The 23,448-nt window shown below is 36.6% G+C and overlaps 1 pseudogene; it reads right to left on the reverse strand.

Annotated features, from left to right (window-relative positions):
* Nucleotides 1-571: 571 nt before the first annotated feature.
* Nucleotides 572-23,448, reverse strand: part of LOC114089017 (S-phase kinase-associated protein 1 pseudogene) — a 30,920-nt pseudogene continuing 8,043 nt past the window's right edge.

The following is a 23,448-nucleotide window of genomic DNA, read 5'->3' on the forward strand; positions in this document are numbered from 1 at the left end:
AGTTCAACTTTTATTAAAATAGACTGTATTATGTTATATGTATGACAAATATATTACAATTAATCTCCTATTATATAATTTTAATGCACTAATTTTAAAAAGTCTAGTCTTACCTTATTACCTTAATTCACTAAAGTAGAACATAAGTTATGTTTTTGTTTTTGTTTTTTTTCCCTATTTCAGAAAATGTTTGCAAGTTGTTTTATTTACAATGTCAACTTTTAAAAGCTCACCAAAGTAAACTGGACAATAAACTTGGCAAAAATCGCCTTACAAAAGCAGGGAAAGCCCAAAATGACACTTTCTACAGAGAACCCACAGTTCGATTTTATTCAGAGTAAAGAAAACATAAACTTTTTCTCATACTAGAAGAAATTCAGCCATAGGTTTGGAGTCTGTACTCAAACTACACAGGCAATAAGCACAATATTATGCTAATAGATTGATTTGCTGCTGCATTTGTCTACTGTTTGTCTAACATTAACAATTATAAACAGAGTAGTGCAACTAGTATTTGGAACAATCCTTATAGTGTTATAGTGTCAGGTACAACATTCCACTTCCTTTCACATCACCCGTTCTCTTTGCATACCTGGGCTTCCTCCTCTTCAGTGAAGTCATGTTTGATATTGAAGGTTTTGCAAATCTCCTCAGGAGTTTTTCCCTTGATCATATTGGCAACAGTCTTGCCCGTAACATCAAGCAAACTTTGATGTCTAAGTAGTTCGCAGCCAGAATAAGTTCACAAAAGTGATCCTTGGTCAACTTTCAGGAATTCTTGGTCCCAAATGGGGATATCTTCTGTTCACTTTTCTTTGTTCTCATCATCCTCAAGAGGAGGAGGGTCATCCTTCTGGTGTGTGCACTACTGAATGACCTTTTTTTAATATTGCTGCATTAACATTTGGTAGAACAACTGGGTCATCATCTTCTTCACCATCCATTCCCAGATCTTCCAACATGGTCTTGATTGTCACAGATTGTTTGGCAATTTCTACATCAACTTCAAATATCTCCCCATTAGAACTTTGTAACTTAATTGATGGCCAATTGTGGCATGATCCACAGGTCTGCAACAGAATATATAGGGATTCATTTTAGATTCTACAGCTGCACAGCAGGTCAGTAATTTAGTACTTCTAACAATTCAACCATGGTGTTGGTCTCAAGAAGATGGCGGACCAGAGCATGAAGGGAGCCTGGCAGCATCCACACAAGGAAAGAAAAAGGCACAGGACAAGGCAACTCCAAACCTAAGAATTTTTAAAGAACAAAATTTCATATTTAAAAGTTAATGTACACAAATGTAATGTTATTATATAATGTTTGGAAAACAGAGTCTTGTAAGAAAACAAATTACTATAACATCTCAAAATTTTTTGAGACAATCCCCCCAAACTACACCATATATCCTTAAAAGTTAACCTTAAAGTTTTCCTTTTTTTTCTTTTATATTTTATTTCTTTATTTGTTGTTTTTAGATATACATGACAGTAGGGTGTATTTTGACATTTTATACATACATGGGGTACAATCCATTACAATTTTGATCCACTCTTGTGGTTGAACACGATGTGGAGTTACAATAGTCATGTATTCATATATGAGCATAGGAAAGTTATGTCTGATTCATTCTACTGTCTTTCCTGTTTCCATCCACCCTTTCTTCCCTTCATTTCGTTTGTCTAATCCAATGAACTTCTATACTTCCAGTCCCTACCCTCCCTTGTTGTGGGTTATCATCCACATATCAGAACATTTGACCTTTGGTTTTGGGGGGACTGGCTTATTTCACTTAGCATGATATTCTCTAGTTCCATTCATTTTTTAGAAAATGCCATAACTTCATTCTTCTTTATTGCTGAGTAATATTCCATTGTGTAGATATACCACATTTTCTTTATCAAATGTGAATGAGCTTTATCTGAGTGTGAATTGAGCTGCTATAAACATTGATGTGGCTGTGTCAGTGTAGTATGCTGATTTCAGGTCTTTCAGTTAAAAACCAAGGAGTGGGATAACTGGGTCAAATGGTGGTTCCATTCCAAGTTTGCTGAGGAATCTCCATACTGCTTTCTAGAGTGGTTGTACCAATTTGCAGTCTCACCAGCAATATATAAGTGTACCTTTTCCCCCACATCCTCGCCAACATTTATTGTTACTTGTATTCTTGATAATTGCCATTTTGACTAAAGCTTTCTTAAACAGCACTTTCTAGGACAGAAACACTCATTGTGTCATTGGTATGTTGCATCCACTTTATCAGTTCCAGACAAACAATCTTTAATGAATTTGGAGTGGTCATTTTTCATAGTTTTGTTTTCATCATCAAGTGTATCACAAATTTGGGAATGAGCTCAAACTAAATCTTAACAATGCTATGCATTTAGGCCAGGCATTGTAGTGTCTGCCTGTGATCCCAGCAACTTGGGAGGCTAAGGCAAGAGAATCAAAAGTTTGAGGTTAGCCTCAGCAATTTAGTGAGGCTCTGTCTCAAAATAAAAAAATAGAAGAACTTGGGTTGTAATTCAGTGGCACAGTATCCCTGAGTTCAATCTTAAATATCACCCCCCAAAAGATGTTAACATTCAATTCTTTTCTAGAAATATGCTCTACATAGTTAATTTCAGAAATTTATATTTCAGAAAAATGAGGAATTTGCTGTAACTATGAACTGCCAACAAAATCTTCTACCTCGACTGGCTAGTAGTACTTGTTCACTATGAAGAAAAGTGGTGGTCCCAGCAGTAGGATCATGGACAGCAGCATCTATCCTTTGGGTATCTCCTGGGAATTCAAGGTCACAAACTTCCTTGGGATATTTATCTAGCACTGTGGGGTCTTGTAGGGCTCCAAACTTTTTTCGTGTCAAAAGCAATAAATCAGGCCCAGCATGGTGGCACACACCTGTAATCCCAGTGGCTCAGGAGGCTGAGGCAGGAGGACCACCAGTTCAAATTCAGCCTCAGCAAAAGCAAGGCGCTAAGCAATTCAGTGAGACCCTGACTCTAAATAAAATACAAAATAGAGCTGGGGATGTGGCTCAGTGATCAAGTGCCCTGGAGTTCAATCCCCAGTACCCTCAAACAAACAAACAGACAAAACAACCAATGAGTCAAAATAGAGCCTTATTCTTGGCCAAAAAAAAAAAAAAAAAGAAAGAAAGAAAACTATGATCAAACAACTAAGACCTGTCAAAGGCAAGGTACATTATAAACCAATACCTGAATTACAAAAAAAAAAAAAAAAGAAGAAGAAGAAGAAAAGAAAAGAAAGAAAGAATCATTTAAGCTACAGACTCTAGGATGGATGTTTGGGCTTGTTTGTTTGTTTGTTTGTTTTACTTCTCCAGTGATCCAGCCTTAAGCAGTAGAGCCACAGAGGGATTAAGAGCACAGGACTTGGACTTAGAGACATCAGTCCCAATTCTGTCCTTTATTATTAGTTCCCAGATTTTGGATAATTTGTTTAATGTCTCCAAATCTTTCTTTTCCTCTGTGTTAAACAGAGCACTAAGGAGGCTCTTATGAGATGATATTGGTAAAGTGCTAAACTCAATGTATGGCTCCCTGCATTATTACTAATTATAACAACATTCATTAAGTTACATTAAATGCTCTGAAAAAGTTTATTATTCATGATCAATCATTCACTTTCTGTTCTTGGTTCTGGAGATTTAAAAAAAAAATGTCTACAATCAAAACTCACAAAATTTCTGCTCTGCCATTCAAATGCAAGGGTAAGGTATTCTTCTCTGCATTGGCCTTCATTTTTGTTTCCCATATATTGGTAATCCATCTCTGCATAATCATTATCACCCATTCTTCCTCCCTCAAAACCTTAGCCTTAGTTGTCTGAACTGCCCTAGAATGCCAATCAGTCTTGGAAACCTCAAGTGGTCTTTGTTCTTCTTGAAAATGTTTGTAATTTTAAAAGTATAACAAGCCTTCAATGTCCAAAGAATTGAAAGCTGAATGATGGAATTCCAAATATGACTAGAGGCACCTTCGCTATGAGGGAGAGCAGAGTTTGGACTGAAGCCCTTCCAGACAGACACAAACTGAGACTAGAGATATATTGTTATATTGTGTGCATGTACAAATATGTAACAACACATCCTATCATTATGTACAACTATAGGGCACCAATAAAAATGTGGAAGAAAGTTTTAAAAATAAGTAACTATGCACAGGGGAAAGACCTGCATACATTCTATCAGAGGAGCCCTTCTTTCTGACAGAAGTAAAAGAAAGGATTCACCTCTAAACAGTATTAATATAAGGTCTTCATAAACTGCATCAAGCCCTTTCAGAAGATCAGGCCAAAATGAATGGGAAAGCAATGTTTAAAATGCAAGATAAAGTAATTAAATCATATCAATTAGAGACGAGAGATGATCTCAAGACACAATTGAAGTCCGTAGCACAATTTTAAAAAATTCCATTGTATATTGAATTTGGCACCAGGAAAGCCAAAAGATAGGAATGCTAATATCATTAGTTGGAAGAAGCCCACTGGGGCTTAAGGGTCCAACAGCACCAAGTCTGACTAAGCACCCCTGGGGCAGAGTTTAACACAAGAATGAAGGCACAGGCCTTGAATCAGACAGACCTGATTTAGTTTCAGATGCCATCCCTTAACCGGCCAATCGACTTTTCATTCTTCTTTCGTCTAATGAGGTATTTATCAAGACCCAATAGTTTTAAAGAAAATTTCATACATACACATAATGGAATTTTATTCAGTCATAAAGAAAAATGAAATGATGTCATTTGCACAAAATGAATAAAATTTGAGACCATTGTGTTAAACAAAACGTGACAAATTCAGAAGGTCAAGGTCATATGTTTTCTCTCATATGTGGAAGCTAGAGAGAAAAAAGGAAAAGTGGGGTAGGGGGTGGATCTCATGAAACTCAAAGGGAGATCAGTGGAATAAAGGGAAGGGACCAGGGGAAGGAAGGAGAGGAAGGAAATTGGAAGTACTGGGGCATGATATTGGCCAAATTATATTGTTATGTTATGTACATGTATGAATATGTAACAACAAATCTCATTATGTACAACGATAATGAACCAACAAAAAAATATGGGGAAAGAAAGAGTTGATCATTTGCCTCTAACTGTTCTAGGCACAGGGGATACACAATAGCAATCAAACACATCAAAATCCTGGACCTCATGGTGCTAACACTCTAGTAGGAAGATAGAGGGAATGATAAGAAAATACTACATAAAAATAGAGCAGGAAAGAGGGATAGGGAATAGAAGGGTCAGATGAGGAATATTCCACTTTACATATGGTGGCCGAGATACTATTATTTTGGCACTATGAAAACAATTGTTGGGCCTCAAGCAATAATAAATGAGGGAAATTCAAATCTGGGCTTTAGGTTGTTTCAAAGCATTTAGCAGCTTTTCATAAGAATGATAAGCATGCCTGTATGACTGCACATATCGTGCGATGCTACATGGTGTATAATCAGAGAAATGAAAAGTTGTGCTGCAATTGTGTACAATGGATCAAAATGCATTCTGCTATCATATACACCTAATTAAAATAAATAAATTCTAAAAAAGAAAAAGAATGATAAGCATGTCAATTATCATAATTCTTATTAATTCATCAGTCTTTCAAAGGAGTATTTGGCAAACATTAGTATGTAGTTGATACATACACACACACCCTTCTAATTCTACATCACATCAAGTTAGGGGAATTTTTATGGTGCTGCAGCCCGGCAGGCTGGGCAAAATAGCCGGGGGGGGGGGGGGGGGGGGGGGGGGGGACACGGACGAGCAACTTGTGTAGATTGATACAGCAGGAGTGGAAGCCGTTTATTGTAGGACAGGAGGGGTATATATACATTCCACACAGCTTATCTTAATTAACATAAACTAGATACAGCAGTCAACCAATAAGGAATCTCCACACTTAATGACTCGCTGGCGTTACTTCACAAACCGCTCCCTCTGGCAAAATGCCAGGCGCCATCTTGACTTATTTACAGACCCTAACATTATGGCAAGCTTTTTTAATGGTCATTAGTTTACTATGAGAAATATATTTTCTCTGCCAACTCCAGGTTGGAATGGCACATTTTTTTCTTTTTCTTTTTTTAATATATCTTTTAGTTGTCAATGGACCTTTATTTTATTTATTTGTGTTTGGTACTGAGAATCAAACCCAATGCCTCACACATGCTAGGCAAGTGCTCTTCCACTGAACTACAACCCCAGCCTGGCACATTCTTTTTATAATAGAAAAGTAAAGAGATTGTAGATAATATTTAATGCCTATGTTGCCTACCTCTTAATATAATAATTGTCAAAAATGTCTGAAAAGACTGGGATCTAAAATAAAGCAGCAAAACATGAAATAAAGCATCATTTTATACCTGAATATATGACTATGTTTTGTTTGTGAATCACTGTAAATATGTTTACGACACTGTGGTTTAAATGATTGATTGGTAAACTGTCACACTTTCTGCCACCACAGGAGGGAAAAACTGGGTCAGGTCAAACCTTATTTATAGTGAGTGACACCACACAATCCGTGTGGTGTTATCTTAACCCTCCAAGACCTCAAAACCCATTTTGGTTCATTCTGTTTCATTGCTCTAATTGCTGTTTGGGGATATGGAATAGCCCAATGTTTTGACCACTTATGTACATAAAATGGACAAAGCAATTTTTTCCCAAATGGGAAATTTCTGTAACTTTGACCACTCTTCAAGTTGAATGATTACATCAATCCTCACTGAAGCATATTTACCTTTACCTTGGTAATAATTTGTCTAGACTTCATCAAACATTGAAGTGAGCTTCGCCTCCCAAATCCTTACTAGGAGTAAAGGCATGAGGCAGCTGTCTGTGGGGCCCATCAAAGGGAGGTAGATTACCATGTTCTAAATAGAAACAACTCAGAAAAGAACTATGGTAAAAATTGTTAAGATTATAGGAAAGCTTATCACTTCAGGTAGAGGGTATTCAAAAATGAGAAGTCTGTAGTAAAGTCAATTTTATCTTCATTGTTATGGTTGCTTTCAAAGAAAATCATGATGTAAGCAGTGTTCCAGAAAACTCTAGGGAAATTGAGTCTCCCAGCTCCAACCTTGACTGCTAATTGCTAATGAGCCCACAGCATTGAGATTTGCTGTTTGGTTCCCTGTTTTGACCAACACACATACATACAACAGGTATTTCAATAGGTCCCCACATGTGACATTTAAAATGTTATTATACTTTTAAAAAAGATATCCTTTTGATTATTATTTTCATTTCCATAGAGAATCAGAAATCTGAGTTACACCATGGTATATTAAAGTTTCTCTGGAGGCCGGCTTTGTTTTTATATACTCACAAGTGCTCTTGGTTTAAAAATCTAAACTGCATATTATCATCCAAGATTGAAAACTACCATAAGGCACTAATAATTTTAAATAAGGGTATAAAATTCCATCTTATATAAAATATTTGAATGTCATTTTAATTACATTGAAGAGGAGGGGAAGTGATAATTAATAAATTAATAAACTAATAAATTACACTCAGCCTATGCTACATTCCAAGTAGTAATATGCTAAGAGATTGAAGTGGTGGTACAGAGTTCTGAAGCATAATATTAAGGAAATATTATAAAATAAGGTAAAGGAATCATTAGCTTGTAAATTATTGGGAAGAATTAGTTATTACTCTCTTTAATTTGCCTTTCAAGAAAAACCAAAAATAACCCAAAATATATTAAAGTGTTTCCTTTCTTCAACACTTGAAAGTGTGTTTCATGTTCAGTATTTAAAATATTTAATTATATCAATAGCCTAGAAATCAATGAGGTTTCACTTTAAAAGAAGTTCACTAACAAAGAAGTTAGTACTTCTTTCTCTGTTAGTACTTCTTTCTCTGATGTACTTCAGGTTGAGCAAAGAAATACTTTCTGTTTATTTTTATGTTCCTAAAGATTAAACACACATTCGTCTCATATTAGGCACTATATTCAAGTGGCTAAATGGATGTATAAATGAATGAATAGAAATTAAGAGCAGGCTCAACCTGCTAGATTATCTAGACTTCCAATGAAAACAAGACTCAACTTCATCCAATGATGTGTTTTTTATTTCTTATTTTTGAACTCTCCAAATTTGCAGGAAAATGATATGTAGTAATAAGTTACTGGGATTAAGAGACAACTGATTTTACCTTTTTTTAAAATACTTTATTTATTCAATTGTTTTTTATTTTTATGTGGTGCTGAGGATTGAACCCTGTGCCTCTCATGTGCCAGGCAAGTGCTTTACCACTGAGCCACAACTCCAGATCCTGATTTTAACTTTTGTAAAAAAAAAAAAAAAAAATTATCACTGAAAAAAGGAAACCATTAGTTGTTTATCATATATTTACAAAATTATTTTTCCTATATGTTAAGCTACCTAGAAAAGATGTACTAACTAAAGATTCCAGTAACAGAGAAAAAGCCTGGTTTGGAATACAAAAGAATGTGATTTGGGGAAAACCGATTTATATAGCCCAAAACTGGGCCTCCAGAAATCATCTAGACTAATCCCTTCATGTTACATTGGAAAATAGGCCCAAAGACATTGAAAAACTTCCTCACAACTAAGGAGATAAAATTGGCACTAGGATTAGCATCTCAGACCCCTGACTAGGATAACCCAGGATACTGCGCATTAACCCAAACTGCTTCTGAACACATAAGTACATGACTTGCATAAACTGATCCTGCAAGCTGGAGCAACATTATACACTGTACATGGGAGAAATATGAGCCAAAGTTTTACTTGGAGGTCAAGTTACCAGTTAGCCATTTCATTTTCAGAATCTAGTTGGCAATGTGCTTCTAGACCAAAACAAGCCTGCATATGTTGGAGTCTATGTCCCAAGAGCTTGGAGTTTCTCTTCTGTCTCTGTAGTTTTTTCAAGGGAAGTTGGTTGATAACATCCTTTGAAATAGTGCTAGAAAGAAAGCACATAATCATGTCCATTAAATAGTAAAAACTGCAGGCAAAATGAGGAATACAGCAAGAAAGGGGGCCTGTTACCGCTGTAAGAAACAACACTGCCTTGATGCTGTAAAAGTACATGAGAGGACTGATAGCAGCTAGCAGATAATAAGATTCTAGAACAGAAAGGTCATCAGCACAACCATGGTGTCTCCACTGCTGGGGTGGGTATGGGGGTCTACAGAGACCTTCATGTGGGGTGGGTTTTGGAAGGACATAATAGATCTTCTGCTTTGCTAAGCTTTTATGGAGTCAAAGTACTGATATATGATATATATTTTAATCCCTACTGCAATTACATTTCTATTTGTTCAAGGATGAGCAAGTATAGCATATTCTTTTATCCAAAACAACAGTTTATGAGTGAAAACAAAGGCTTCATTCCTTGTTGAATGAATTTAAAGATAGAATGTAAATTTTACTTTTTTTGAGGACTTTTATTTAATAGCAAAAAAGCTTATAATTTGTGTTCTGATGGAAGGAAAGAAGGAAGGGAGGAAGAAGGAAGGAGGGAGAGAGGAAGGAATCAAGTGAATGCAAAAGAAAGGAGAGCATTAGAAAAGGAAGGGAAATGGAAGGGAGGTCAATCAGAAGGGAAGTAGCTTAGTGTCCCATGGATGTGCATGTTGGTGAGATTCACTGTAGCATATTCATATGTCTACATAGGAAAGTTAGATAGATTCATTCCACTCTTTCCCTATCCCAACCCTCCTCCCAACAGGGGGAAGGAACAGAGGAGGGGAAGGGGAAGTACTGGGAAGTGAATTAGAATGAATTATATTCCATGTTTTTATAATTAGGTCCAAAATACATCCTATTGTCTTGTATAACTAAAAAGAACCAATAAAAAAATGAAGGGAAGTGGCATTTATTCTGAAATCAACAAAGTCCTTGTGCTTTCTCTTTTATTTATTAGAGAGTGGCCAACAACCTGAGTGAGTTCATCCCAGACACCTAGATGGAGATATGTACAGACACAGCTGTAGAACTAGGAAGAATTTTCCCAACAAATCATGAACCAAGGACCCTGGTTATGAGTTTGCATCAATGTGGATCCACTCATCTTGCTGCCTAAAAAGGATAATATAATCCACATGTAGGAAATTATCCATTTGCCTGGTAAAGCACCATTAAGAATGTGTTAATTTTTTCCAAAGCCAAAATTCTTTCCCAACTTTCCAAATATTGGCAAACATAATGATTAGGCAAATTTGACTTCTTGTACACATATGTAAATTGATCAAGCAAGGGGTTGAATTTGATCCATTCTTGCTCAAATGGTAAATACTTTACACATTTTGGAAAGTCCAACACCTGCCAGTTTCTGGCTGATTTCAGACTGTTTTCAGTACATTGCATAACTAGTAAAAATTAAGACATTTATCCTAATGTTTCACTTGCCCCAGGGTATTTTGCCTTATCCAAATTAAACTAATGACTTTGAATCAATTTGCTACACCATTACTCATTTTCTTATTATAGAATCTAGTCAGTTGATGGTGATTGGGCCAAATCACAATGCCAAAAACTAGAATGAAGTTCCTCAAAACTTAGGCATTACATAAAGAAATGGTTTCCAGAAACAATGGTGGCCAAGATAGTTTTCTGATGAAATCTAGGTAAATTCATCTATTCTCAGCCTATCTTTTTCCCTCCCAAATGATTGATAACATTCATAGCAATGTCCTTGATCTGCTAGAGCATCCTACCACTCTCCAATTCAAGAAACTGGACTAGAAAGCAGTGAGAGTAATATTATCCTAATAGAGCGCCCAATTTCTGAAATAACAACTTTTAAAATGTACATCAGTTTAAAAATTCAGCACTTTATTATTATTCTTTATGATTAATTTCATACAATCAATGGAGATAAATTTTTGAATGGTGACACCAAAGTGGAGAATTTCTCCAAAAATGTAACTATGAACATGACAATGAAAATAAAACTGGAATTATGTACAGGAAATATTCATCTATCCATGAACTTATGATTATAAAGATAAACACAGAATACTCTTTTTGAAATACAAACTACAATGAAAAGATTGCAGCCCTGGTTGGGGTAGGTAAATTTAAAAGATATTCTTAAAGTTGTGAAATAAATGATGGGATTATTTTAAGATGAAAGAATCAGAGGAAAGTATTTGGAGTTGGCTTGTAGCTAACTCCTCAACCATTCTCAGAACTGCCCCAGATGTCTGACAGTTTGTGAGGGGTTCCGTGAGGGAGAAAAGAATAACCAGGCTGAGAAAATCCTACTTCAAATTCATGCAGGGCCTTCTGTTCTGTCTCCAGATAAACTAAGAAAACTTCTGCTCTTGATTATATTTCTCATATATGTGTCTCTCAATAGACAAGAATGTACAGATTACTGGGTTGATTCTCTAATAAACAAATTTTGGCCTAGCAGTGTATTTCTCTATTCAAATTAACTTTAGTGCACCAATTTGTTAGTTGCTTATGAATAGCTCTGGTCTACGTTAAACTGTTGTGAATTAAAGGTGATTTTTAAGGTGAAGGATGTTATACCACCAGAGATATAAAAAGACAAATGATGGTAGCCTTTCCCATTCCAGATCAGACTTACCAGATTATCTGTTATAAAGTATAATTACCTGGTCTTTGATCTATGATATAAATGAAATTGGCTTTTTGGTATACACACATTTGAGTCTAAGGAAAACAAACATAATAAAATATGACACAAGTAATTCCTAGATCAAGATATAGTTAATTAAAAGAGGGATTTAGAGATTTCTTTTTAGTTGTCTGAAGAGAGTTTTCTATGAACCTAACATCCTTGGAATTCATAATTGTTTTTCTGTGAGCTACATACTAATTGCAATAATACTGTTGAATTTATGAAGTTAATGCTCAAAAATTACCTGGTTGAGGCCAGGCGCAGTGGTGCACACCTGTAATTCCCGAAGCTCAGGAGGCTGAGGCAGGAGGATTGAGAGTTCAAAGCCAGTCTCAGCAAAAGCAAGGCACTAAGCAACTCAGTGAGACCCTTTCTCTAAATAAAATATGAAATAGGGCTGGGGATGTGGCTCAGTGTTCCAGCGCCCCTGAGTTCAATCCCCAGTAACGCCCCCTCCCCAAAAATTACCTGGTTAATGGATAGATTAAATGGAAAAGTTACCTATATCAAAATGCAGTTAAAATTGTAAGAAGCTTTATTCAATAAATGTGTTAGTGATGTAAATATTGCTATTGTACTATTAATATTAATAAATATCACTTTAATACACTGATTACAATCTTTCTAAAATTATAAGGCTTTAAGATCTTTGTACTCACTAACGTGAGTCATATTCTCTGGCTTCAACTCTAGACAGTATTTGTGGCTTAAACTGAATAAAAATATAAATGGTATAGAGTCAATGAGCCATGCCCTTGAGACATGACGAGGGTGCCGCATACCTTTAGGAGAAGCTTTGAAATTTTCTATGTATGAATCACCACTGGGTTTTCCACAGTCACACACACAACAGAAAAAAAAAAGCTATAGATAACAAAAAAACAAAACAAAACAAAAAATGACTTCTTATTTCCCTAAAAACCATTTAAACAAGAAAAATCTTCAGACATGCAAAATATTATCAAAATAGACAATTGTAAAAGCACCAAATTCACTCTTGATGGTGTTACTTAAAAGCTGTGTGACTTGATTATTTAACCTTTCTGACTGTATTTTGCTCATCTGTAAATTATGGATGAAAATATTGGCTGCACATATCAATATGAGGAATAGAGATTATAAAAGTAAAGTAGGAACACCTTACCTGATAAAACAGCAGATTCTCAATAATCATTATCAGCCTCAGTTTTTACCGTTACTGAAGATCAGTTAAGATTTACTGAACATCAGTTATTCATGAAGCAGAGTACTTAAAATTTTAGAAGACATTCAAGATATAGCCAATTTAATCTTTTAGACAAAAGAAAAAAGTAAAAAACAAGGGAAAACAAGTTGCCAAAAACCTTTTTACAAAATACTAATTCTTCTACCGCATTCTAAAACAGGGCAACAGGAGCTAAAAGCAGATCAGGTAAAAGTGTAGGAAGCACTTCTAGGAGGCAGTGAATTTTAAAGAGGTTCTGCAGATACATGGTGAGGGATATGGACTGGCAGAGAAGAGGATAAAAAGAATTTGGGTAGAAAAGCGGCATGTGTGGCTGATGTAGAGAAAAGCAGATGACTTTTTCAATTAATATGTCACGTTCTTTCTGTTTTGAGACATTCACAGGGCTCTTTGACCTTGTCCACACTGGTCTTTAACTTTGCATACATCCTGGATTGGGGTTTTACAATAAAGTTTAACCTGAAATGGGGTTGGAGACCTGAAATATGTGGTTAGCTACAGGTTCTCCTGGGATGCTTGGATACAGAGACCTACACGTGTTGGCAGGTTATTTGCTAATGAAAGACAAAGGAAGAAAAAGGAGAAAAAGAAATCAGGATTTAGAGTGTGGTGTAGTACCACATGTAAAGGCTAGCTTACCCAGAGATTGATCAACTGGATACTATCCAGGAACACTTGAGGGGGTTTACAGAGGCCATGTTATCTTTAAAATGGTACAGTAACCTAGGCAGCACTCCTAGAGCACTAAAACTTCCTTTCAAATTCGATGACATTTCTAGGTGGCCAACAGCAACTCTGGTGAAATTCTACCAAAGCCAGAGACTAGCTTAGAGTCACTGCCAGATGCCTGCATCTTTTCTCCTCTGTTTCTTTTTTCCTGTGTAACTCTCAACTATCTATACTAACTCCTGACCCTCCAGTTTCTTCTTTCATGATTTCTGTTTCTATAGGCTTCTACTGCTTCAGTGTCTGCTTATTGTCTTCTTAATTGTAATTTTTTTTCTCTCTCCCCCTCTCTTTTCCTGTCTATTCTCATAGGGTGGGGGGGAGGCAGGGTGGGTAAGTGGAGGGGGTGTATTTTGAGATGATATGCTTAACTCATCTAGATACTCTCCAATATAGAATTGCTTCTGCATAGTTTCTGGCAAGCTTATAGATGACTATATTTTGTTCAATGGTTTGAATTAAATTAGGTGGCCAGAATGATGTTATAGTAGCCAATATAAAGTATGGTAACCAGTGTGTGAAAGGGGGCTGTGGGCATGGTATGCAATGAATCAGCCATCACATCTCCTAAAATACTACAGCTGCTTCACAATCCTTGCTACTATTGGTTGATTTCCTATTAAAAGATAAAATGTAATGCAGGATGGTAAGAGGAGCACCAGTAGTCAAAGTTAACAACTTCCAGAAAATATTCCTTAAATCAATCACTTTTATACTAAGAAAATTTCCTGTTGTCTTCATACAATTGTGCTGCATTATACATACTAATACAGAGTTAGATAAGACGAATGATAATAACAACAGCTGCTTCTTATTTGGTAACTTGGTTAAATAATGTCATTTAATTACACTTAACCAGGTTTTATTATTATCATTTCCTTCTCACAGATAAAGAAACATACACAGTCAATAAATAGTAGATGCAAGACTTAAATCTCTTTGGGGCACCAAAGCCCACAGGCTTACCACTGCCTTATAGTGTTTCTAGATTAAAATAACACATATTCTGGGGACTCTGAACCCAGTGGTATATACCTGTAATCCCAGAGACTTAGGCTGAGGCAGGAAGATCACAAGATCAAAGCCAGTCTTAGCAACTTAGCAAGGTCTTAAGCAACTTAGTGAAACCCTGTCTCAAAATTTAAAAGAATAAAACTAAAAGAGTTTTGGATGTGGTTCAGTGGTTAAGCACCCCTGGGTTTAATCCCTGGTACAAAAAAAAAAAAAAAAGAATTTGTAGATTAGAGAGGCATATCCCACAGAAAGAACCTGAGACTGGAAGTCAAAGGAGAAAGAGCATCAACAGGTAAACACTAAAACAAAAAGATCCAAAAGACCCTCATTAACATCTGGTCAGCTCCATCCATCCAGCTTGGACAAAAATCAGCCAAATCACTTTCTGTGAGGTGTTAATGTATACAGGTAACTCAAGAACAAGTTTTCTTTGAGTTGGAGAGTCCCAGGCTAGTGTAGGGGAAGAGCAGAGCTTCCCCCCAACCCTCCTAGATTTTTGAGAGGATCCCAGTAAACTTAAACTGACACAAGACAGTTTAACAACAGAAAACGACAGAGAAGTTTATTAATGGGCATTCTGTATACATAAAAACACTGAGTGATGAGTAACTTAAAGTGGTGGTTAGAATTTGGGGTTGGTAGCATCTTAATAAAAGAGCAATTGTTGTAGGGACAGAGGAGGCAAGGCACTGAAGATAGCAGGAAATAGTTTTATTTGGCTGCAGCCAGGTTCAGAGGATACAGATTTTGCTGTAATCAATTAATCCCCTGAACCCCAAATACAGATAGTTTCAGAACTTTATACCCAGCATGTAAGGACATGTAAGGGGAGGGTCTCAGAAGTTCACAGTCTGCAGAAATCCACATAAAAGCACTTTTTCTTTCACTGTTTTGGGCAAGTTAACCCTTCAAGGACAACACCTGAGAAGGGGAGAGTGTGTTCTCCCCTTTCTTTCCTCCCCCTGCCAGCTGTTACCATGGAGCCCAATTGATAACTTCTCTTATCTTAGATATGTAGACATCTCTGTGAAGCTCCAGCTCAAGGCCAGAGGCCTTGTTAAAGGATCTGTCTTTTTTTTTTTTTAATCACATTTTGCATTTGCAAACACACTTCTACAAACTACTATACTGGATGAATGTTTGTGGAAAAATAGTAAGGGGGCATCCAGCACCTGGAGTGCCGATTTCTTCCAGGCCAGTGGCCAAGTAAAATAGAGCAACAGGAAAATAGGAAGTTTACCTAAACTGAACTCTTTTGTAGAGAATCTTTTGCTGATAGTCCTAAAATCAATTATGATGAAGATTTCTGGAGAAGCTTAGTTAAGATTTTCTGGGAGATGGGGCGCCACTACACAATAAATTTGTAGAAACTGATGTGATTCTGCAATCTGTATATGGGGTAAAAATGGGAGTTCATAACCCACTTGAATCAAAGTGTGAAATATGATATATCAAGAACTATGTAATGTTTTGAACAACCAACAATAAAAAATTTAAAAAAAAATTGTAGAGAACAGACAAGAGAAAGAAAAAGCATAAGTGTTATTATACAGGTCACTCTGGTGCATTCTCTGGTCTGATAAAAGCCTAGAGCTGTCTCCAGTGATTAGAGAGGGGAGAGAGGGACACCTTGACAAATCTATGCCCTGCCTTTAGGCAAATGAGAGGAGGGCAATTCTCAATTGTCACTGGTTCAAAGTAGTCTTTATGCCAAAGTGGCCTACTTGGAGGAGTGCAGATATTGTCTTATAGAATGACCAGATTTGTCCAGATCCAAATTAATATCCCAAAGTGAATACTGATTTGTCTTTGACATGTGTTATTTCCACATAGTATTCCTCATCTGATTTTGGTAAACCTGTCCTAATTGCTGGGGTAGAATTCTTCAAATCTCAAGCAGAAAAAAAATTCCAAGTGAAAATAAAGAGAGCTTATAAACTACACCCCTTTCACCATGAGATAGCCAACAGTAAGCCAACTAACAGAAAACAAAAGATTTTAAAACAAGCAAAAATAAATAAAGGTTCATCATAAAGATCCCATTACAAGATCTAGAATCTCAGTATTGAGTCAAACATTTCACTGTTTCTGTTTTGAAGAAATTGTATTACATTGGGGAAACAGTTTAAAATAATATTTTCCTTTAGGTTCCTGGAAGCCACAGAGGTTCTACCAACTGAAATTGGCACCGCTGTGCTGTGGGATGAAATGTCCTCCACTTATGGCTTTTCCCCTTTTACATCTACCACAGCATATAATTTACCATGCAGACGTTGAGCAATGCATTGGGTCTATATTTGTTTGGTAGGAAAGATATGGAATTTCTGTAATTGTTAAATTGCTGAAGAATTTCCCTGAACTCAAATCCAGAAGAAACTATGTGCTTAATGGAAATAGCTCTATAAGCTACATTAAACCTCTTCTCCCTATGTTCATCCCCCATCCCAGCACTGAGAATCTACATTTATTTTTTACTTTTTCTTTTTTTTAAATTCAGATGGTCAGAATCCAATACATCCACTAAACTGATCTGACCTCATTCTAGTCCTGCTTTTCTGCCATAAATAAGCCATTCCTGACCTGAGTCTTCACCATTTGACCCAGTTCCTATTAGTGGTCAACCTGTTTTCACTGGACAAAGCCACAGGCATCCAGCCAGCCACCAGGTAGGAAAGTCACCTAGTTGAAAAGTCAAGCTCTCAACCATTAATCAGGAGACAAACCTGGGGGTGGCAAGTCATTTCCAGGAGACTGAATGTGGGGGTGGCAAATTGATAGAACATTGCTCATTGTAAGTCTGAAAAGCTGAAAAACAACTGCAATCTTGCCTGTCTCAGAGCTAGCCTCTCCCATTATGGTAGCTTAAAAAAAAAAAAAAGAAAGAAAGAAAGAAAGAAAAAAAAAGACTAATGAGCAAAATATTATGACTCACATCCTGGCATCCATATGCATCAACATTAAACAACACCTCAAAGTTAAAAAAAAAAATCGAGACAACATGAAGGTATATTTTTAATTTGCCTTGGAAAGTTGGGATTATTCTTTATTTCAGTTTACAAATGACTTGTGTGGAAGCATTGATGTTAGCAAAGCATAGATATGCCAAACCAGGCCTTGTGCCTTGGTCAGTTCTTTTGTTGTACCCTTTCCTAAATACATACTAGGGATGGGCACGCACACCACCCTTTCATTCTCTCTTCTCCCACTTGCACCATCTCTCTGCCTTTTGTACCTTCCATCAAGTTTTATGGCCTGTGTGCTCCATATTGTGTCACATGTGCCCTTTTCAAAGCAAAGAGGTGCTACTCCTTACATTTTTGCTACTGCCCATAATTCTTTTTTTTCCCCTATCAGAGATTGAACCCAAAGATGCTCAAGCACTGAATCACACCCCCAGCCCTTTTTAGTTTTTATTTTGAGACAAGAGTCTTACTAAGTTGCTGAAGCTGGCTTTGAACTTGTGATCCTCCTGCCTCAGCCTCCTGAGTCTCTGGGATTACAGGCATGCACCACCAACCAGGCTCCAAAATTCTTTGCATACATATTAGGTCAAACCATATGAAATTGCTGTTTTTAAATCAAACATTAGCATCTTCTCTATACTAGTACATATATTTGCATATGTGTATATGAGTAAGGACAAGTATGTCAATTATCCAGTTTATGTTGATTTGAGTTTCTGTGTGAATAAACAAAGGTAGAAGGCTAAGAGGTGAAAGAATTAGCTTTGGCTTTTTTATCTTTGTATTGTGTTGTTTTATTAGTCACAAGTAGATGCATACTAAGATTTTGAAGTGAAAAATGTCAAATAAAATATTTAAAATATTTTTTAAAATTGCTGTTTTTATATGTCAAAAATGATCAATATTGGCAATTTCAAATAGCTCAACCTAACATTTGTGTGTATGTGCATGTATTTTATATATATAGATAGATAGATATAGATAGTGTGTGTGTGTGTGTGTGTGTGTGTGTAAGAGTGTGCATGTATGTATCTATCTCAGGCAGAAGCACTTTAAATAGTTTACTTCCATTAATGTTCACAATGTCTTATAATTAGATAGATTTCTTTAAATTACGCTCATAAAAATTAGAGTAAAGAAAATATCTAGTTCAGCTTTTACAGGATTCAAATTTCTTTCCTTTCCCTGTGCCACATCCTCTCTCTAGTCTCCCCATGCTGGAGACGATTTGATTGCCTGGATCGTCTTGACTCCAGAGTTGCCTTGGGAAGAAAGCAGATAAGGGATCTCAAGCTTGCAGACATTGCTTCTGTCATCCTGTCCCAGGATGTGGCACTGAACAAAGGAACAAGTCAGCATGTGTTTTGTCTGCACATTCCACTAGCAAGCACTGGTCGAGGCAACTTAGGATGTTCTAACAACTGTGACACTTATTTCCACAGTAAACCTTGAATAAATTCTTTTTTACTATTCTGAATTATCCTCCCCTCCCCCTCTTCCTTTCCGTTTTTCCCTCCTTCCCTCCCTCCCTCCAGGTTTGGGCAAAATCTTGCATTTATTTTAGAGGAAATTTAATTTTCCCAGAAATCTGGGGCAGGGGGTTATGTGATTATTATATAGTTGAGCAAAGGTGTCCAAACACTGTGAAATCTAGTTCTCTCCTCTTCCAAATTATAGACCGTGAGAAGTGGTTTGCTGGCTTTCCGGTTCCTACTCTGGAGGTTTTGGGAAGTGAGACCACAGCAGTCTAGGTTTACATTGTTGGGATTTTTTTTTTTTTCAGTAAAGACTTATGCAAATCTTTCCTTTCCTGTCGGTCTTTGACTGGCTTGTGTTCAGCTAACATCCTTGGCTGAGCTGGAGTGATTTAAAAAAAAATTAATATGACTTTGCACTAGGTCATGAGAACTAAACTCTTTTCACAGCTAATGTTTTTAGTGCTCAGGGGTAGCAAGAAAGCTAGCTTTGGAAATGGAATCACAGCATCTTCCAGATTTTGTGAAGAGGACCAGGATTTAAAGAAGTCAATAATACAGAAAGCAAAGCAGAGGACATCTGGAAAATATCTCTGTCCCAATGATCTAATTGATTAACTAAAGAGGAAGTAATAGGGAGAGCCATTCTCTGAGGAAAACTCTCCAACTGGAAGGGTCCCAAAGGACTGCCCTTTTCCCAAACTGAGGTTTTGAAGGATTGGTAGTTTGTTCAAGTGTTCTTAGGGGGTTGCTAGATTCCTGTGAGAATTGTTTAATTTTGTTTTCATTTTAATGATCATCTACAGGCAATCAACATAAGCATATCCTGAATTATTTAGATGACCATCTCGATGCTAGGAACTATGGCATAATTTCAGGGTCCATTTTTCAGCTGTGTTTAAAGCTTACTGAGAATTACTAAAACAAGAACAGGAGAACTGAATATACTGATTAAAAACTAAGTAATATCACAAGCATTGTATGAAGGAAAGTTCTGTGGAAGAGAAATGGGAGGATTACACTACACCCACACATTAATGATAGATAGGAACTTATTCATGCTGTAAGCCATGATCTACTTGTAGCAAAATTGCACTGCTTGTTATATTAACTTAATGTCATTCATTTTCAAAGTTGCGTTTAGAATTTTGAAGATATGTACCTTGTAAGTGTGTTTCCTTGATACTATAAAAGAACTGTAGGATTATGGGATATATAATGAATAGTAATTTGTACATGTGTAAGTAAAGGTATTTGTTTTCGAGGGCAGGCATCAAGAGCAAAGTGCCATAAAGTAGGTCACTTAAAGAACAGAAATTTATTATACCATAATTCCAATGACTAAGGTCCAAGATCAAGACCAAGAACCCTTGGTCTCTCTCCTAGTTTGTGGTAGTTCCCAGGTTGTGGCAACATAACCCTAATCTTCACATGACACTCTTCATGGGCTTGTGTCTGTGTCCAAATTTCCCTTTTAATAGGATATCAATCATACTGGATTAGAGACACCCACCTTCATTAGTATGAGCTCCTCTTAACTAAACTCATCTGCAACAACCATATATTAAATGAGATCATATTCTGAAGTTCTGGGGGTTAGCACTTCAGCATATGAATTTGGGGAAGACATTAATTCAATCCATAATAGGAATGTCCATAATAAGAGTAATTTGTCATCATTAAAGTCCAAGATACTCTCTTTTCCTTTAAAAGTCATATACATAGACCTCAATTTTAAGTACCTATTTTCAAAATTATATCAGTCTGCTAAGAATAAGAAATTAAAACTTCTCATTCTCCTATAAGAAAACTTGTGAAGAATTCTGATGTATCAAACCATAGAGAAACTGGGAGGAAAATGCAATTGAATATTAACCAGCCCCCTTGAAATGGATGAATCTCTCAGCCTAGAGATAGAAAAGGAAATTCAGTGGGAAAGAAAAATAGTCATGATGGTATCAAAATGTAAAAAAAAATGCAGACTTTTCTTTAAAAGCAAACAGGGGGATAATATGTACAATGAACAGGACAGAAAAGGGAATAAGGTTTATTTTATAGAGCACATACCAAACTACAACAGAAACACAAGAGCTAAAAAAATAAGTACAAAAAGAAACATTTTTTTAGATGAGGAAATGTGTCTGAGCAGGAAATAATGAAAGAATTGTTAAATGGAGTATTTTTCGCAAACATAATGCTGTTGGTATATAGTAAAACTAGGACACACGTGTTTTGCTGCCACCAGGGTAAATTGCTAATTCCCTCCTGAAAGCACTATTGAAAAAGTGCAAATATGGTTTCTCAAAGTTAAGAAATATATAGACCATTTTAAAACAGTTTTTTTTTTATTGAGGTGAAGTTCACATAAAATGAAATTAACAATTTTTAGAGTATACAATTCTGTGGTATTTAGTGCATTCACAAAGTTGTGTAACCACCACCTGAACTGAGTTCCTGAATATTTTCATCTTCCCAAAAGAAAACCCAAGACCCAGTACTTGGTTGTCTCTCACACTTCCTCTCGGCAGTGCCTGGCAGCCACACATCTGCTCCCTGTTCTGAGTAGCTCATGTGAATGAAATCATACAAGAGGTAATCTTTTGTGTCTGGCCTTTATTTTTCATTTAGCATTATGCTTTGGAGGCTCATCTCCTTGTAGCAGGTAACAGTACTTTATTCCTTGTCATGGCTGAGTAATATTTCATAGTGTATGTATCACAGTTTCTTACTCATTCATCCATTGATAGATACCTAGATTGTTTTATCTTTTAGATATTGTGAATGGTGCTGTTACAGAACACCTTTAAAGGAAAAGAATAATTTTATTTTTTAAAAAAATCTTCATTTATTTATTTAGTGGTACTGAGGATTTCACCCAGGGCCTTAAGCATATTACGCAAATGCTCTGTCACTGAGATATATCTCTACCCCTTGATTTTATCTTTTATTCAGTCATTTTAATTCAGGAATTTTCTTTGAAAGTAATAACCTAAAATCGTAAAAATTTATATCCTTATGTTTATTGCAGTATTAGTGCAGTTGGGGGGAAAACCATACAGCTGTGGCAAAACTCAAGTCTAGTATTGGCTATTCAATCTTTTGCAATAGCCTGTTAATTTATCCCTACTGACTATACTTTTTGATGTTGTTGTTGTTAAAATTTATTCTTCTAACAAAAGCCCAAACAAATGTTTTTTTTAACAGATAATCAGGTCATCTTACTCCCTACCTCAAACTCTCCAGTTATTTCCTTTCTCATTCACCATAGAACCCAATCTTCCAATCATGGCTTACAAGACCCTGCATAATTCTACCCCAGCTTCACCCCCACCCCTACTTCTCGTCCACCCTCAGGTCCACTGCCTGGGCACATTGGCTTCCCTTCTGTTTCTGATTGGGGACCTTTTCCAGTCTTCTGAAGATTCTGACACAATTCCGTCCTCGATTTCACTATCTCCATTTCCTTCTCACTCACTTACTCACTCTGACTTTTCCCCCCTCACTCTGAATTTGGCCTCTACCACTTGACCAAAACTGCAGTCTGGAAGTGACTCATGTTATTCCAACATTATTTAATGTTGGAATAAATATCCATATGCACAAACCTTTATAAAGATCTCTGATGATATCCTTAAAATCAAACTGCTGGGGGTAATGTGTAGTTTTAAACGTGTTTGAGATTCTCTGCCAAACCAGCTCTAGAAATTTTACCAGTTTGGTCTCCACTGCTGCTCATCTTTCCCTCCCTCTTCTCCTTCCTCTTCCTTTTCAGTAGGCATAATCATTTTCCAAGGTTCAGATGGTCTTCTTGTATCAGTATTCCTCTCTATACTGTTTCCCCACTGACAAAATACAGCACGAGACCGAGCGTTGCTCTGGCAACTCAAGATTAGTGACCCTGGGAACACTGGGAGCCAGCAGCCTCACACCAACGCTCATGTTTTCATATACGGCAACAGCAGCAGAGAAAGTGCTGACTGCCTCTGAGATGGCTATATTAAAAGATCACCAAGAGGACAATCCCTGAGAACATGTGACATCCAGTCACCTGTTGAATACACTGAATAACATGAGGGAGCCAGATGTTGGGTGAGAAGGTAAGGGCTAAGTGCTAGTGATATTTAAGTATTAACATTCGTGTGGTCTCTTATATTCTTACACCTTGATGAAGGCTGGGACCTTTGAGACTATTGTGAGAGCTGTAGTTCTCTGGACCAGAGAACTCCATAGTTTAACCATTGGCTTGGACATCTGGATGTCCTTGCATCACACAGACATTGCTTCCAAGTAACTCTAACTCATTAATGCTATCTGATTCTGAGAGCATATGAACAAGAATTACACAGCAGATGCTAGTACCCATTACATTCAATAGGACAACT

The sequence above is a fragment of the Marmota flaviventris genome, chromosome 9 (genome assembly GCF_047511675.1).
Source record: "Marmota flaviventris isolate mMarFla1 chromosome 9, mMarFla1.hap1, whole genome shotgun sequence".
Taxonomy (NCBI): domain Eukaryota; kingdom Metazoa; phylum Chordata; class Mammalia; order Rodentia; family Sciuridae; genus Marmota; species Marmota flaviventris.